This window comes from Myotis daubentonii, chromosome 10 (genome assembly GCF_963259705.1).
Source record: "Myotis daubentonii chromosome 10, mMyoDau2.1, whole genome shotgun sequence".
NCBI classification, from domain to species: domain Eukaryota; kingdom Metazoa; phylum Chordata; class Mammalia; order Chiroptera; family Vespertilionidae; genus Myotis; species Myotis daubentonii.
The window spans coordinates 27,784,061-27,800,978 of NC_081849.1; the positions used below are offsets into that span (position 1 = coordinate 27,784,061).

The 16,918-nt window shown below is 39.2% G+C and overlaps 1 non-coding gene and 1 pseudogene across 1 annotated transcript; one reads left to right on the forward strand and one right to left on the reverse strand.

Moving 5' to 3' along the window:
* Positions 1 to 4,103: 4,103 nt before the first annotated feature.
* On the reverse strand, positions 4,104 to 4,236 carry LOC132211588 (small nucleolar RNA SNORA71). The gene has a single exon (XR_009447496.1). It is a non-coding gene; the product is annotated as a small nucleolar RNA SNORA71 (small nucleolar RNA).
* A 9,975-nt stretch (positions 4,237 to 14,211) lies between these two features.
* LOC132211644 (U2 spliceosomal RNA) lies at positions 14,212 to 14,324 on the forward strand (annotated as a pseudogene).
* Positions 14,325 to 16,918: the final 2,594 nt, after the last annotated feature.

Sequence of the window (16,918 nt, forward strand, 5' to 3'; positions counted from 1 at the left end):
CCCTCACCCCACTAGTGTCTGTGTCCATTGGTTATGCTTATATGCATGCATACAAGACCTTTGGTTGATCTCTTATCCCACCCTCTCTCCTGCCTTCCCTCTGAGGTTTGACGATCTGTTTGATGCTTCTCTGTCTATGGCTCTATTTTTGTTCATCAGTTTATGCTGTTCATTATATTCCACAAATGAGTGAGATCATGTGATATTTATCTTTCTCTGATAGGCTTGTTTTGCTTAACCTAATGCTCTCCAGGACCATCCATGCTGTTGTGAATGGTAAGAGTTCCTTCTTTTTTATAGCAGCGTAGTATTCCTTTGGGTAGATGTACCACAGTTTTTTAATCCACTCATCTGCTGATGGGCACTTAGGCTGTTTCCAAATCTTGGCTATTGTAAATTGTGCTGCTATGAACATAGGGGTGCATATATCCTTTCTGATTGGTGTTTCTGGTTTCTTGGGATATATTCCTAGAAGTGGAATTACTGGGTCAAATGGGAGTTCCATTTTTAGTTTTCTGAGGAAACTCCATACTGTCTTCCACAGTGGCTGTACCAATCTGCATTTCCACCAGCAGTGCACGAGGGTTCCTTTTTTTCCACATCCTTCCCAGCACTTGTCCTTTGTTGAGGATAGCCATTCTGATAGGTGTGAGATAGCACCTCATTGTCATTTTGATTTGTATCTCTCAGATGATTAGTGACTTTGAGCATGTTTTAATGTATCTTTTGGCCTTCTGTGTGTCCTCTTTTAAAGTGTTTATTTAGGTCCTTTGCCCATTTTTTGATTGGATTGTTTACCTTCCTTTTGTTAAGTTGTATGAGTTCCCTGTAAATTTTGTAGATTAAACCCTATTGGAGATAACATTGGCAAATATGTTCTCCCATGCAGTGGGCTTTCATGTTGTTTGTTGGTGGTTTCTTTTGCTGTGCAAAAGCTTTTTATTTTGATGTAGTCCCATTTATTCATTTTCTCCTTAGTTTCCATTGTCTTAGGAGCTGTATTGGTAAAGATATTGCTACAACATATGTCTGATATTTTGCTGCCTGTGGATTCCTCTAAGATTTTTATGGTTTCCCATCTTATGTTTAAGTCCGTATCCATTTTGAGTTTATTTTTGTGTATGGTGTAAGTTGATGGTCTAGTTTCATTTTTTTTGCATGTATCTGTCTAATTTTCCCAACACCATTTATTGAAGAGACTGTCTTGACTCCATTGTATGCGCTTGCTTCCTTTGTCAAATATTAATTGAGCATAATGGCTTGGGTCAATTTCTGGGTTCTCCGTTCTGTTCCATTGGTCTATATTGTATGTCTGTTCTTGTGCTAGTACCTGGCAGTTTTCAGGACAGTGGCTTTGTAATATAGCTTGATATTTGTCAACTAGATTAGATTCTTTTGCAGATTATTTCTCACCTTGGATTATGACAAATTTATGAAAATGCAATTTCTACTCATGCACATCAATGTTTGTCTTCTAGACATTTTTAATTCATTCTTATGCTTTAAAAGTGATGTCTGTTTTCAAAGTTCAACTTCCCTCTTACTAGAAAAGCTTTCTTATGTTCTTCCCTCAGAAATACACAAAAATTGCTGCAGATCTTGATCATGTTTCCTGTTTTTGTGTTTTGCATAATTGGATTTTGCAAGTTTTGGGCTCCTTTGTATAACACCATTTGTTGTATTAAATCAGGCCTTGCCTCAGCAAATCTGGCTGTGGCAGATACCTCATTATGCTGTGACTTGAGGGTTTTCACATTGGACTATGAGGGGAATTTAAACCACTGATCCCAAGGGGAATGGGAAACATACAAAATATAAGAATATTTTAATTATCCAATCTCTCTGAAATGACAGAGTTATTTGGCAAAATGATAGGCAGGATTAAAGTCACTCTTTCTATTCCACAGTTGGTAAAATCTTTTATTTATTGCAGGATAATCTAGCTATTACAGTTTAGTCTTTAAGACACTAGAACCTTAAGTTGCCAAAAATAATGTAAATTCCTTTGACAATATTTTAAAGATAGGCTGTTTCCTCACTCTTTCTCCCACCCTATTGGATTATTTTGGAACAACTGCCAAACATCACACAGGATAAATTTGGAAAAGGAAAATGGCTTACATAATCTTTGACAAGTGGAAATGGAAGCCTTCAGTCATCTGTTCTGAACTCTGTCCTTTTTGGTTCTCTAGAGTAACCAAAGGCAGCCCTTGCTTAGTTGTCCAGTTTGAGTCTTGACTTGTGTATAGTTAATTATCTCTGCTTGCTGTTAGTCTATTATGTGTGACTTTGGCAGAACACTGTGGGGTGATTTGGTGACTGATGCTAAATTCAGCTTTAAAGATGAAAATGTTTCTGAGACTGATTTAAATAAGTAACCCTGGAAAAATTTTGTAGGTTTAAAAATGAGCATATTTGTTGATGTTATTGTAAATCAGGTTACTCACTATGGAAGAAGGGAGATACAAAATGAAAGAAGTTAAAGAACCCTGTTTATTGGTTTTGAACTGGAGATATTTGTGTGAATGTGTGTGTAGGTGTATGTATTTTCCTCTTTCATCACAATATTACCCCTCCCTTCCCCTCTCCCAGATCTGGCTTCATCCTCTAGTCCTAGAAGCACTAACCTAGTAATAATGAGCATACCTAGTTCCCTTGGTCTTGCTTTCTAAATACTTTTCCACAGAACCAAAAATGTTGGTTGATTCCATGTTTGAGGTAAATAAAGTGTAAGGTGAGTTTGGAACATCTTGAGTCAGAAAAGAAGAGAATGCCCAAAGACTGATGGGACTCAAAAATTGGCTTCAAGTGCCAAATTTGGGAGAATTTGAGACTAAAGAAAAAAAATTGTGATAATGGATTATAGAACATTTGTCTTAGTCTGCTCAGGCAGATATAAAAAAAATACCACAGAATAGGTGGTATTCAACATTTATTTCTCACAGTTCTGGAGGCTGGCAAGTTCAAGATCAAGGTGCTGGCAGACTCAGTGCCTATGAGGACCCTCTTCTGGTTTTCAGGTAGACTTATTGCTGTATTCCCACATGGTGGAGAAAGAGGGGACTCCGGTCTTTCTCTTATAAGAGCACTATTCTCATCATAGGGGATCCAACCTCATTGACCTCATCTACACCTAATTACCTCCCAAAGGCGCACCTCCGAATTCCATTGCATTGGGGATTTGTGCTTCAACATTTGAAACTTAATTAGGTATTTATTGTACTATTCGCCCAGTTTTTCTCTAAGTTTGAAAGTTTTAAAAATAAAATCAAGAAAAATAATGACAGGAAGAAAAAAATTGACTAAAACAAACTTTAAGTACAATCACTAAAACTTGTCTTGTATGCAACGTCTGGATAAAGGTGACTGGTTTTTGTACTTTTTATTCTTTTTGAAATCTTAGGCCTTGTCAGGTTAGGAAAAATATTTATTTTTGTTAATTCTCACCCAAGGATATTCTTCCATTGATATTTTAGAGCGAATGGAAGGGAGGGAGGGAGTGTGGGAGAGAAAGAAAGAGAGAAACATTAATGTGAGAGAGAGACATCAATTGGTTGTCTCCCACAAGTACCCCAGGGACGAGGCCGGGGATCGAACATGCAACCCAGGTACGTGCCCTTGACCAGGAATTGAACCCACAACCCTTTGGTGTGTGGCTGACACTCTAATCCAGGAGTCCTCAAACTACGGCCCGCGGGCCACATGCAAATACAAATATTGTATTTGTTCCCGTTTTGTTTTTTTACTTCAAAATAAGATATGTGCAGTGTGCATAGGAATTTGTTCATAGTTTTTTTTAAACTATAGTCCAGCCCTCCAACGATCTGAGGGACAGTGAACTGGCCCCCTGTTTAAAAAGTTTGAGGACCCCTGCTCTAATCACTTAGCCACACCGGCGAGGGCTGAAAAAACTTTTAAATCTGTATTGTCAAGAGATCAGTTGTATACTCTTTATTTCTACTATGTTTGGGGCTACAGACAACAGTAAGCTTGTCTGTGGATACAACAAATCAGGAGCAAGATTGTGATTGCCATTGCCTTTTGGTTGAGCAAATTGTGTTGTAGGCTCATATTCCTTCTTCTTCTTTTTTTTTTTTTATACATGTCCGAAAGCACCAGGGTTTGAAAGGGACATGGGTGGACCCTCCAAACACGGGGAAATGCTTTCGCAGTTCCTGCACTATCAATGACCAGGGCACAGGCAGCCCACGATCGTATCCCTTCTTAATGCCATGATTTGGCTCCTAAACTCTACTTAATTTCTGGGTCTCTGTTTCCTTGAATTTCAGGTCCCTGAAGCAACCACCTCGGAAGCTTCCCTGTGTCACTCTGCTCTGTGTCATAGCACAACTTGAATCCATGGTTCCTACTGCTCCTCCACGCATCCTTGTACTAAGAATGCTGAGGGTTAATTGCTTCTCATTGCCCAAAACAAGTCAAATGAATTCTGTTGGCATTAAAGATTTGCCTTTTATGTTGTGCTTGCCACTAAGTCTCTTCTCACTTTAAAAACAAGGTTCATGAAAAAGATGCTGTTTTCATGAAGTAAGCTCTATCCTTTCAAGACAACTTCATTGCTCACCCTGTTCTTTACTTCTCTGCAAAGCCACGTGTTTTATTTTTTTTTAATTTCGCATAGAATGGGACAGAAGCATGTCTCCAAAGAGCCAGCACCTAGTTTCCCGTCTGCAGAAAATAGATGCCCCCTGACAGCAACTGCAGCGACTATCGGCCAAGATGTGAGATGGTTACTTCCTCACGATGAAACAACTCCACTTGAAGGAGTTATTATGCTGCAGAGAATTTACAAGAATTTCTCATGAACTTGCTCTAGCCACACAGCTATTCAAAAGGGACTGTCTTCTAACCACACTGCCTGGAATCTACTGGAGAGAAAACTTAATTTAATGTAATGTTGACTTAGGTGGAATCAGACAGAGCTGGAATTTGTATTAGTCAAATTTATTGCAATAAATCTACCCTCACTTCATTTCTTTGGAGTAGTTGAACCTCGACCTTAGAGCAAAGAGGGCAAAGGCCGTCTCATAGCTACTCGCCCATGATTGAGGCCACTTAATCCGTTCTGACACATGTTCTGTAGAATATTCATTAGGAGTTGTCCAGGCAGCCATAGGCCAACAGTTAGCCAGACAGTATTTTTATTGCTGAAGCACCCCAGGGTTCTGAATTGAAGTGTAGGGAATGTTATTTGTAGTTGGAATTCCAAGTACTCTCCCAGGAGTGTTGGTATTTTATAATCTTTATTTCTGCACCCAAACACTGGAGGTCACTATTTATTCATAAATGCCCCTGGATTTGACTGCAAACTTACATCTATGTACAAAAGGTCATATCTAAAAGGGCTTGGAATTGATCATGGGATTTTCTTCTTTAATTATGTAACTACAGAGATCAGCTTATATAAACATAAAATGTAAATATAAATTATCATGATCCCCATGGGATTGTAACCTAGGAATAAAGCAGATAGTATTAAATCTAAAATATAAACTAATCCCAAGTCCTTGTTGGTTTCTAGAGACTTGTCTGGCTGTTAGCCTTGACTTCTGATGAGTCCTGTTGATTCTCTCTCCTCAGACCTTTTAAATTCATCTCTTTATCTTCACCACTCAGACCCTTATCTTTTCCCTGTTTAAAGATTTCAACCATCTTCCAGTTGATCTTCCTGCCTCCACTTTTGCTCTCTAAGATTTGTCAGGGGGACCACACAGAACTTCATGCAGACTTTCAGAGACACGAGCACCCTATCAAGGCTCTGCCTTAGCACTCGTCCTCCCCTCCAGCACCCGCCCTGCCTTGCCCTCTTTTCATTGTCTCCCAAATATCCGCTCACCTCCTGGGACTCAGGCTCCCCCAGAGCCCTGTGACTTACCGATGCTGGATCTCGCTTGTTCCCTTGTCTCCTCTTCAGTGGCAGGAGAATTGAATTCATGAAGCTGGCAATGTCATGCAGTTACTCTACAGAAGTTCACAAATTTACCTCTCTGTAGTGCTAAACTGTCCATTTTTACAGACTTATTCTTTAAAATATTTCTTGTCCAGATATTTGATCTTAATCTGTACTGTGCTCTGTGGCTATCCTCCCACTATGAAGCAGAGAAGGAAATCTGTTGCCAATGAGGCCGAGCCGCCTGTCAGCTAGAACATTTCTCCATTAGCAATGGCTATACTGGTGTGGAAATAGGTACTTAGTGAGTTGTATTCTTGCTTTTTATTCAAATCATAGAGCTAAACGTAGCAGTACAAATATTTTGAAATTTGAAAATGAGTAGAGAAGATTCCTTAATCCTACCACCCTGTGGACTATTTCATTTATTTCTATGTGCATTTTTCACATAGATATATTCTAAATTTGCATTCCATTTTGTATTCTTCATAAGTATTTCTCCATGTTTCATAGGCTTCAAACAATCTTGGATAAGTACTGTTTCATCATTTGTATAGAACATAATGTTTCAAAGAAAAAAATAGATACTTTCAATGTTCTGCTATAATAATTCTGTTCTTATAACTTCCCTCAAGGCCTATCTTGAACATCTGTGAGGCTCAGTATAAGATTTCAATGGAGAGACACATACTATTTGTCCAAATATTGTAATATATCAATCAGGCTAACAAACTTATATATCTTATACTTGTTGACCAATATACTTTCCTAACAAAAAATATTTTAAAGTCTGTAAAGCCATTTTATATGATGAAAAGCCACCAAAGATCAGGAAGATTATGGAAATCTTTGAAAATTTTTCATATATACTAAACCTTGAATAATGTAATTTGTGTCTGTGTGTACATGAATGCACATGAATGTATAAACACATGTGCTGAAGCAGAAAAGGGTGGTTAAGAATCATAACAGCTACAGTCAGGTAGCTTGAGCACAGTAATGAGCAGTGAAGTATTATGAAATAGGGTTGGAGGAGTACACAGAAGCCACATTGGGTCATGGAGAGAGGTATGGAAGATATGAAAGGCCTCTTAAGCAGTAGAGTGGTCCAGTGGCCCAAGCCCTCATTGCCACTGAAGATCGTCAGCCATTTGAGCATACAATCTCCCTGAGGCAATATTTACATTCCACTATTGTAAAACATAACCCCTATGAGAATTGCAAATCCTATCATATTTAAAGAGAGATTAGCTCCCAAATATATGAATTATGAGAACTAAAGAGAGAAATGGACAGCAACACAGTAAGAGTAGGAGACTTTAGCCCTGGCCCATGTGGCTCGGTTGAGCACCGTCCTTTTCACCAAAAGGTCTCTGGCTCGATTCCCGGTTGGGGAACATACCCGAGTTGCAGGCTTGATGTCCTCTCTCACATCGATGTTTCTCTCTCTAAAATCAATAAAAACATATTTTTTTAAAAAGAGTAGGAAACGTTAATGACTCCCCTTCAATTATGGATAGAACAACCAGAAGGTCAATAAGAAAACAGGACTTGAACAACACAATTGGACCAACTGGACCTAACAGAGTGAATACACATTCTTCTCAACTGCACATGGTACATTCCAAGACATGTTAAACTACAAACCAAACCTTAATGATCTTAAGGTTAAAATCATATAAAATATCTTCTTTGACCATGTGGAATAAAACTATAAATAAAAGAAAACACGGAAATCCACTAAAACGTGGAAGTAAATAATTCACTCTTAAACAATGATCCAAAGATGAAATCACAAGGGAATGCATAAAATATTTGGAGATAAAATGAAAACACAATGTACCAAAACATATAGGATATAGTGAAAGCAGTACTAAGAAGAACGTTTATAGTATCAAATGCTTATGTTTAAAATATCTCAGATCAACCTAACAACATCTCAAGAAACTAGAAAAGAGCAAACTAAACAAAAAGGTTGGCAGAGAAGGAAATAATAAAGATTAAGGTAGAGATAAATGAAATAGAAAATGTAAAATAAAACAAAATCAAGAGTTTTTTCTTAAAAGATAAAAAAATTGGCAATCCCTTTAGCTAGACTAAGGAAAAGAGAAGGGATGAGACTCATATCTAGAAATGAAAGAGGGAACATTACTACTGATACCACAGAAATAAAAGAATTGTAAGACTACTATTAATAATTATATGCCAACAAATTGGACAACCTAGAAAAAATGGATACATTCCTAAAAACATACAACTTACCAACACTGAATCATAAGAATTAAACAAATCCAAACAGGCCTATAAGTAGTAAGGAGAATAACACAGTAATCAAAAGCCTCCCAATAACAGTATAGGACCAGATGGCTTCGCTGGAGAATTCTACCAAGCATTTAAGGCAGAATTAATACCAATCCTTCTTAAATTCTTCCAAAAATTGAAGATGAGGGAATACTTCCAAACTCCTTTTATTAGGCCAGCATTATTCTGATACCAAAAAAGAAAAGTCATCCAAATTAGAAAGGAAGAAGTAAAATTATTTTTGGTCACAGATTGCATGATCTTATATGTAGAAAATCCTAAAGATTCTACAAAAACTCTTAAAATTAAGAGATGATTTCAAAGTTTCAGATACAAAATTAACACAGAAAAATCAAAAGTGTTTCTATACACTGACAATAGCAACGAAAGGAAATTCGTCTCGTTTACTTTAACATAAAAAAGAGTAAAATACTGCAGTCGTTGCAAATAGAAAAAAAAATCCTAAAAGTGAATTTCAAGTGACCCTGAATAGCCAAAACAATCTTGAAAAAGCATAGCAAAGTTGAGGGCCTCACAGGTCTTGATTTCAAAATATACTACAAAGCAACAGTGATCATGACCATGTGTGACTGGCATAAAAACAGATACATAGGCAAATGGAACAGAATAGAGAGCCCAGAAATAAACCCTTGCATATATGGCCAAATGATTGACAAAGGTGCCAAGACTACACAATGGGAAAAGGGAAGTCTCTTCAACAAATGGTGCTGGGAAAACTGGATATCCACATATAAAAGAAGTTGGACCCTTACTTTACAGCATATATAAAAATTAACTCAAATGGATTAGAAATCTAACAATAAGACGTAAAAGTACATAAAACTCCTAGAAGAAAACATAGGGGGAAAGCTTCAGGGCATTGGATTTGGCAATGATTTCTTAGATATGACACACAAGGCACAGGTGACAAAAGCAAAAATAAACAAATGGAACTGTATCAAACTCTGTGCAATAAAGGAAACGGCAAAATGAAAAGGCAGCCAACTTATGGAGTGGGAGAAAGTATTTGCAAATAATAAAAATGCTAAGAAGTTATATCCAAATATATAAGGAACTTTTACAACTAAACAGCAACAGCAACAACCTAATTAAAAATGGGCAAAGGTCTTGAATAGACAATTCTCAAAAGAAGATACACAAATGGCTAACAAGCATATAAAAAGATACTCAACATCACTAATTATAATACACATGTAAGTCAATGAGATACCTTGTCAACACACACCCATTAGAATGGCCACTACCAAAAGAATGTAAAATAACAAGTGTTGACAAGGATACAGAGAAATTAGAACCCTTGTGACTATGGGTGGGGATGTAAAATGGTGCTGCCATTATGGTAAAGAGAATAGTTTCCTCAAAAAATTAAAAATAAAATTACTGTATGATCCAGCCATCCAACTTCTAAGCATATATTCAAAAGAATTCAAACCAGAGTCTTAAAGAGATGATTACTCACCCATCTATTGTAGTATTATAAACAATAGTCACAGATGGAAGCACCTGAAATGTTCACTGACGGATGGATAAAGAAACTGTGGCATATCCATACAATGGAATATTATTCAGCCTTAACAAAGAAGGAAATCCTGGCACCTACTACAACATGGGTTAACCTCAAGGGCATGTCACTAAGTGAAATAACCCAGTCACAAAAGGACAAATATTGCATGATTCCACTTATATGAAGTCTCTAAATTAGTCATAATCATAAAAGCAGAAATTAGGAAGATGGTTGTCAAGTGCTGGGGGAAGGGAGAATTAGTGTTTAATGGGTATAGAGTTTCAGTTTTGCAAGCTGAAAAGGTTCCAGAGATCTATTTCATGACAATGTAAATATACTTAACACTATTTAACTGTACACTTAAAAATGGTTAAGATGATAAAGTTAATGTACGTTTTCCACCACAATAATAAAAAGAAAAAGAGAGAGAGATTTAGAGGAAGACTTCTATACACTGAGTGGCCAGATTATTATGACCGGCCAGATTATTACGATCACCCGATCAGTACTTCGTTGGGCCACCTTTTGCCTTCAATACTGTGGCGATTCTTCTTGGCATTGACTCCACGAGATGTTGAAAGGTGATGCAAGGAATCTGATACCATGCCTGATGCATACATAGCACTGTCCAGTTCTGTGAGGTTGTGGAACCAGCTGCCTGATGGCTCTTTTAACTTCATCCCACAAATGCTCAATTGGATTGAGATCTGGTGATTGTGGGGGCCACCTAAGCAAGGTAAAGTCTCCCTCATGTTCTTGAAACCACTCCTGCACAATACGAGCACCATGGCATGGCGCACTGTCTTGTTGGAAGAAGCCATCTCCATTGGGATACGCCATCAACATGATAGGATGAACTTGATCAGCAACGATACTTAGGTATGTTGTGCTATTCAGACGTTTATAATGATCTGGCCCTCTAGCAACTTCAGCGTGAAATTATAGCTAATTTGCCCACAAACGTCAGCTGGTCATAATAATCTGGCCACTCAGTGTATTTCTAAATGCTCCACTTCTGGAAATAACGTGACTAGCATCACAAAAAAGGAAAATGACGATGGCTATTTTTATGACTGCTGAAGTCAGGCAAAAGTACTATACTTAAAATCTTGATTTAAAAATGTATCATCAGGTTTAATAAATTACTCCCAAGGGTCATTCTCCAATGGCAGATGAAGCCAGGTCTTACATTTTTGTTAAATCCTCACAGTATGACTATGAGATGGACCCTTTTATTATTCTCATCTTACACAGGAGGCTCTGAAAAGCTGAGTAACAGCCCCAGGGTCACAGAGGAAGTATAGAGCTGCAGCATGATTCAAATCCAGGCCTATCTAACTTCACAGCCCATACTCCTGGCCACTATTCTCTACTGTTTTTAGTTTGAAAATATTTTTTAAATGACATATCCATTGAAAATTGGCCAAAGAATAAGCTTGTACAGTGAAGCTACTACAGTGAGCAACTTTCATTTCATTCTCTTACAAATGAATATGGTGCCACATAAGTTCAACAGGACGCTGAGTGGAGCTAGAGAGCTTAGATTTTTCACACAAAATTTAAGTGCTTGTTTTCCTAAGTGGAAAGAAATGGAGTTTGCTTTCCTTCTTTTCTCAAACCTTCTGCTTTGATAGTTGGATAGTCCAGTGTCTGTGTATTAAAACCTAACTGGGTTATATAAATACGTACATAGAGGTAGGTGAACTAAACATTTATTTGCCAAAAAAAAAAAAAAAAAAACAAGCCCCAAAAATATAAAATAAAAAAACCCACAAAAACAAAACCCAAAAAAGTGTGCCTTCTTCAGCATGGGTATTTAAAGCTACAGAGCTCCAGCCTTAGAAAACTCTCAGTGTCAGGATTCTGAGGTTGGAAGCTAGTCTAAACAAACAACAAAAAAGAATTTATTAAAGGCTATTGGGTGCCTCACAGACTCTTTGGGAAGGCCAGCTAGTTAAGTTTCAAAGAACCACTCAGCTGAGAATAACACCCAGAATAGAGTGTGGGATGGCTCCAGCAAAGACTCTACTGCCCTGCCATTGGGCACAGACACTGCAGCTCCCATCTTGATGTTGGCCACTGAATGCTAGAACACCTGACACTACTGCCCTGGTTGGCTATAATCTGATAGATTGCAAAAATAGCTGCACATTTTCCTCTTCCCCTGGATCCATCCTTCTGTGCTTCCTTACGAGGAAACTCTGAATGCCCTACCACCTGATTCATGCTCAGCCAGTAGCATGTCAGGAATTGTGGCACAAGCAGGGACTTGAAAAGCATGTGTACATTGGAGCGTGTCTTCTCTTGGAACCCTGAGACTGCCACACGAAGAAGTCCAAGCTGGCCTCCTGGATGATCAGATAAATATGACCCAGTCATCCCTGTTATCCAGACCTAAGGCTTGACAACCATCAGATAAGTGATTGAGGCCATCCTGGATCACCCATTCACTTACCCAACTTGCCATATCATGGATGCATGAGTGAACCTAGCAATGATCAACTAAGCTAGCCCAGACCACATAGTTTGGCCAACACACAAAGTCATAAGCAAAATAATTGGTTCTTATTATAAGACACTATATTTTAGGGTATCAGCAGCATCAGCTACCTGCTATTAGTTCACTGAATTTGTTCACATAACTTCTCTCACTTTACTCACAACAACCCTGTAAGACAGGAGGAGCAGGTATATTATTCTCATGTTCTGAAAGGGAAGAAATGGAGCCACACAGAGGAATAATGAATTGCCAGATGTCAAACTGCTAATAAATTAAAAAGTTGGGTCTAGAATAGAGGTTACCTTGACCCTCTAGTCAAAATGTACACATCAACTATATTGTTTTGTTTAGAGCAAAGCTGAGCCATGATTCCTACATTGTGGAGTCTTGAGAAAGTTAAATAGGATTATATATCTAAATGTCTAGCATAGTGCTTGGCAACAGGATAAAATTTAAATTAGCATTCAATTCCTAGAAGAAACAGTTTCCTAACCCCACTTCTTTCTTCTCCCTTGGTGATGGGAGTGCCTAACTTTGGGTGTTTTGGATTATCTTAGACCACCTGAAAGACCTTTACTAAGTACCTACCACCAAGAATGGTTTGTGAACCTCACTCCAGAGAAGGGCTTGGCCAACTTTCCCTATGAAGAGGTCTAGCTAGTAAATATTGTCATCCTTGTGGGCCATACAAACTGTTAAAAGTACTAAATTGCTGTAGTGCGAGAGCGGCCATAGGCTATATGAAAAGAACTGGGCGTGGCTGTGTTCCAACAAAACTTTATTTACAAATATAGGCAATGGGCTTGATTTGTTCCATAGGCAAGAATATGCCAATCCTCACTCCAGAGCGATGTCATTGGTGGCCTTATTAGAATGTGAATGTCCATAGACATTAATACCATTTTTAAAAGATGAGAGACTTGCATATCTAAGACACTCTAGTTTGAGGGACCAACCACACTTAGGCCCCATTATTTAATCATTGCATGAGTAGGAAGTAACTTATAGACCAGCCTTTTGAGTGCATGGACTGCCTTGTTGAAGAGGATTGTCTCCTCCTACCAGCACTGTGCCTAGCATATAACAGGAACCCCAAAGGCTTCCAGCTGCTCACTAAGACACATTCTCTCCTTTCATAATAAACCATTGTAGATCGGTACATAGAATGCCAGTCAGAAGCTACGTTTTCCAGCCTCCCTGGCAGCTAGAGTGGGCATGTGTCTAAGTTCTCACTAATTGTGAGCAAAAGTGAAGAGTTCAACTTCCCCCCTCACATCCTTCAAAGGAATTGCTGTCCTGGATTTACTTTCTCATCTTTCTTCCTTATAGTTGGCACAAAAGCATACCAGAGACCTAGCTTTGATCATGTAAATGAGGACAGTGCTTGAGACCAAGGCTTCTTAAGCCTAAGTATGAAGTTGGACCCTTACCTACCCACCATATGAAAAAATTAACTCAATACGGATCAAAGATCTCATGTGAGACCTTCTTAGGCAAAAGCTTCATGACATTGGATTTGACAATGATTTCTTTTTTAAAAAAATATATATTTCTTTATTGATTTCAGAGAGGAAGGGAGAAGGAGAGAGAGATAGAAACATCAATGATGAGAGAGAATCATTGATCGGCTGCCTCCTGCACGCCCCCCACCGGGGACTGAGCCCACAACCCAGGCATGTGCCCTTGGCCGGAATCAAACCCGGGACCCTTCAGTCTGCAGGCCGATGCTCTACCCACTGAGCCAAGCCGTCCAGGGCGACAATGATTTCTTAATATGATACCAAAGGCATAGGCAACAACAGAAAAATATAGACAAATTAGACTATAAAAAATAATTTTTTGTATATCAAAGACAATATCAACAAAGGAAAAAGACAGTACACATAGTGAGAAATATTATTTGTAAATCATATATCCGATAAGGGATTAATATCCAAATATATAGAGAACTCCTAAATCTCAACAACAAAAATGGACATCACTTCTCGGCCTTTTGGCCTATCAAGTATAGTATCTGTTCTTATCAGTTTAAAACTGGACAAAGGACTTGAATAAACATTGCTCCAAAGAAGATATACAAATGACCAATAAGCACATGAAAATATACTCAGTATCATTGATCATTAGGAAAATGCAAATCAAAGCTTCAATAATTCACCACCTCATACCCTTTATGGTGGTTACTATTAGAAACAAGCAACAACTACAAAAAACAGCAACAGGAAACAAGTGTTGGTGAGGATTAAATAAATTGGAACTCTTATGAACTTTTGGTAGGAATGTAAAATGACACAGCAGCTGTGGAAATAGTATGATGATTTTAAAAATTAAAAGTAGGATTACCATTTGATTCAGCAATTCTATTTCTGGGTATATAGCTAAAATAATTGAAAGTAGGGTCTTGAAACAATATTAGTACAGCCATGTTCATAACAGCATTATTCAAAACTAGGGGCCCAGTGCACAAATATGTGCACCTTGAAAGGAACTGTGGGCCAGGAAGCTGTAGTGGGCACAGGGGTGGGTCTCGGCCCATCCTTCACTCTCCTGCCCAGTCCCTCCTGCTGCAGCCCCTAGTCCTCTGTCTGCCAGCAGTCCCGCTCCCACCACCACCGTTCCCACGTGCTGACAGCGCCGGCCCCGCTCACACCCGATGACGGCCTGGAGTGATTGGGGCTGGCACTGTCAGAGGATGTGAGCGGTGGCTACTGCCCCGATCGCCCCTCAGGAGCAGGGGGAGGTGGAGAAGCCCTGAGGGCGATCAGGGCGGGCAGCCGCCACTCACACCTGCTAACCAGCAGTGGGTGCAAGCAGTGGCTCCAGTGCCGGCAGCGGGTGCAAACACCAGGTAGGACTGCAGCGCGCGGGAGCAAACAATTTTCAGTAGCCTCCAGAGGCTCGCCCCGATGACAGCGACTGGTGCCCTGCCTTGGTCTGGCACCCCTACTCACCTGCTCCACCCTGGTGGTCGGCGCATGTCATAGTGACTGGTTGGTTGGTTGTTCCGCTGTTCGGTCTATTTGCATATTAGCCTTTTATTATCTAGGATAGCTAAAACATAGAAGCACTTCAAGTGTTCACTGACAGATAAATGGATAAGCAAAATGTGTTGTATACATGCATTATTACTCATCTTTAAAAAGGAAGGAAATTCTGACAGGTGCTACAACATGGATAAACTTTGAAGATATGCTAAGTGAAATAAGCTAGTCACAAAAAGACAGATACTGTGTGAGGCCACTTATATGAGATATTTAGAGTAGTCAAAATCATAGACATAAAGTAGAATGGTGGTGGTTTCTAGAGGCTGGGAGAAGAGGGGAATCAGAGTTAATGTTTAATGGGTACAGAATTTCAGTTTGGCAAAATGAAAAGAGTTCTGGGGATGGATGGTGGTGATGGAGCATAACATTGTAAATGTATGTAATACCTCTGAATGCTACACTTTAAAATGGTTATGATGGTAAGTTTATGTTATGAGTATTTTACCATAAGAAAAATTGAAAGAAAAAAAAGAATCACCTGAAAAGTTTGGTAAAACACTGATCCTTGGGCCCACCACCAGAATTACTGACCTAAGAATTTAAATTTCTAACAAGCTCCCAGGTGTCCCTACTGCCGACCATCCCTGGACCATACTTTGAATGGTGCTGCCCAACAGGAAAGCAGACTAACAATAGGAAAGGAATTTGGGTCACCAAACGATCTTATGTAACAGGGAAGAGAGATTAAGCCTGTGTCAGTGTAGGGTATGCCTTTTGTCAGAGCAGCTTAGCTCTCATCCTAATTCAGCTGGTACTCAAGAATTGTTTGTTGGATAACTGAATACATTAACCATTGTGTGTTTTGGGGCCAAAAGTACAGATTGGCCGGACTGCCTGGTTCTCCTGGGTCTACTTCCCTCTCTTCTTACATGCCAGTCCAAGATGGATGATCCTAGCTACTGGAAGGACTGAAACCAATAGCTGGGGTGTGGGCAAGGGCAGTGCAGTCACTTTTTGCCAACCATCCCCATATAGAATTCAAGGACGGATTATCCCGCAGGGAATGATGGGTGCACAGGCTTGCTGAGAGAGCTTGATTCCGAGTGCATGAGATGGAGAGACGAATGGGCATACTAGACCAGGGAGGCGCTGCTGTAGTGGGAAAGAATGCTGGTCATGACCACTTCCTCCTCTTTATTCTGCCTTGGAGTTAAATGCTGGCCTTGCCCGAATATCATGCTGAGACCTGGACCTCAGTAACTCTAAAACACACACCCTTTTCAGAAATTTGTAATTTCATCATTTCTTGACCAAATGACTCCAACCACAGAAAGGCACGAATTTTCCATTGGGATTTATTCTGCCGCTCCCTTTTGGTGGGGAAACTCTTTCTTGCTTGCGTTTGAAACCCCATTCATTATATGAAGTATAGGTTTTTCATAACCGATTTTAAAGTAAGCTTGTTATTAAATATGCATATCTTGTCTTTCTCACTCCACTTTATAGATTTGAGACCTGAGATACAGAGCAGTCTATGGCTTAGAAAAGCTAATTCATTTTTTATTTGGCCTGTAGACCATCATCTGGGCTTTGAAGTCTAAAGATCTAGAATTACCCACCCTCTCCCCCACTCTCAGCATGGCCAGACCCTGATGCAGAAAAGCAATCCAAGACTTCCAGTTTCTGGTTGCAATTGAAGG